Source organism: Mauremys mutica, unplaced genomic scaffold (genome assembly GCF_020497125.1).
Source record: "Mauremys mutica isolate MM-2020 ecotype Southern unplaced genomic scaffold, ASM2049712v1 000963F_np12_obj, whole genome shotgun sequence".
NCBI lineage: Eukaryota > Metazoa > Chordata > Testudines > Geoemydidae > Mauremys > Mauremys mutica.
This window is the reverse complement of record NW_025423081.1, coordinates 6,127-8,168: the sequence shown is the minus strand read 5'-3', so window position 1 is coordinate 8,168 and position 2,042 is coordinate 6,127.

Genomic DNA, 2,042 nt, shown 5'->3' with positions numbered 1-2,042 from the left:
CGGACCTCATCACACAGGACTTCGGCAGACTCTGCCACCCGAACCTACAGTCCCTCCATCTTACAGCTTGGTACCTGCGTGGTTGACCCACGCAGAGAGGGACTGTTCGGCGGCAGTACAGCAAGTCCTACTTGAAAGCAGGAAGCCTTCCACTCGCTCCACCTACCTCGCGAAATGGAAGCGTTTCGCGCTCTGGTGCGATGAGCACGGCCTTAATCCCTTCCTAGTCCCTATCCCTACAATCCTGGGCTACCTCTGGTACCTTAAACAACAAGGACTCGCGGTCTCCTCCTTAAAGGTGCACCTGGCAGCCGTGTCCGCCTTTCGTCCATCCATGGGAGGTCGGTCCATATTCTCCAACCAGATGGTTTCCCGCTTCCTTAAGGGCCTGGACTGCTTGTACCCACCGGTGCGGCGTCCTTCCCCAACCTGGGATTTAAATCTCGTTCTGGCCAAGCTTATGGGGCCGCCCTTCGAGCCACTAGCCACGTGCTCTCTACTCTACCTCTCCTGGAAGACAGCCTTCCTAGTCGCAATTACATCAGCAAGACGAGTTTCTGAGCTCTGGGCACTAACGGTTAGTCCACCATACACCCTCTTCCACGGAGACAAGGTGCAGCTCCGACCACACCCGGCCTTCCTCCCTAAGGTGGTGTCGGCCTTTCACCTCAATCAGGAGATCTTCCTTCCGGTCTTCTTCCCGAAGCCGCACGCCTCACCTCGTGAGCAACAGCTTCACACTCTGGACGTCCGCAGGGCCCTCGCTTTTTATATCGAGCGGACGAAGCCCTTCCGGCGTTTGCCACAGCTGTTTGTGGCGGTTGCCGACCGCATGAAAGGCAAGCCGGTCTCCTCGCAGCAGATTTCCTCCTGGGTGACGGCATGTATCCGGACATGTTACGAGCTTGCTTGCGTGCCACCATGCCGCCTCACCACTCACTCGATGAGAGCGCACGCCTCGTCTGCCGCCTTCCTGGCCCATGTCCCCATCCAGGAGATCTGTAGAGCGGCCACCTGGTTTTCTGTTCACACCTTCGCTTCCCACTACGCGTTGGTGCAGCAATCCAGAGACGATGCAGCCTTCGGCTCCGCAGTCTTACACTCTGCCACGTCTCGCTCCGACCCCACCGCCTAGGTAAGGCTTGGGAATCACCTACATGGAATGCATAGGAGCAATTACTCGAAGAAGAAAAGACGGTTACTCACCGTAGTAACTGTTGTTCTTCGAGATGTGTTGCTCCTATCCATTCCAGACCCGCCCTCCTTCCCCACTGTCGGAGTAGCTGGCAAGAAGGAACTGAGGAGCGGACGGGCCGGCTGGGGTATATATTCAGCGCCATGGCGGCGCCACTCCAGGGGGCGCCCAGCTGGCCCGCCGGAGTTGCTAGGGTAAAAATCTTCCGACGAGCCATGCCCGCGCGGCGCGCACATCTACATGGAATGGATAGGAGCAACACATCTCGAAGAACAACAGTTACTACGGTGAGTAACCATCTTTTTCACAACCACAAGCATTGATAAGGGATTTCTTGCCAGACAGGCTGCTGTCAAACTAGGTTTTCTTTAACCATTTTAAGATCTGTTTCTTTATCTGGTGGTGATGGGCACTATCAGGACAGGATCATCTTCCTAACAGCCCAGTAGCACCTTATTTCAGTGTGACTGGTTTGGGATGTGAGGATGTGACCCTTCGCTTCCCAGCTTATGGCTGCCCCTGCTGCTTAGCCAAAGGCCTTAGCCTAAGAACAAGGCCTCAGACGATCCTAGTGAGAGAAGGCCCAGACACAGGCAGACTGTGATTTTGATTCTTTGTTTTTATACCCCTGTGTAGCAGGGTGGTCCCTTGCTCCTGCCCTGAAGGATTAAAAACAGCCTGGGAGGGGGCTGTGGCTGGAGAAAGCAGCCTTTAGGCTGGGCTGATTGGGGGAAGTGGCTGCAGCTGGGGCCATGCCCCAGACAGACTCAGCTGGCCCTATAAAGACAGAGAAGCCAGGGACAGACAAGAGTCTCCCTCTGCCTGTAGAGGAAGAAGGGCCTGGCTG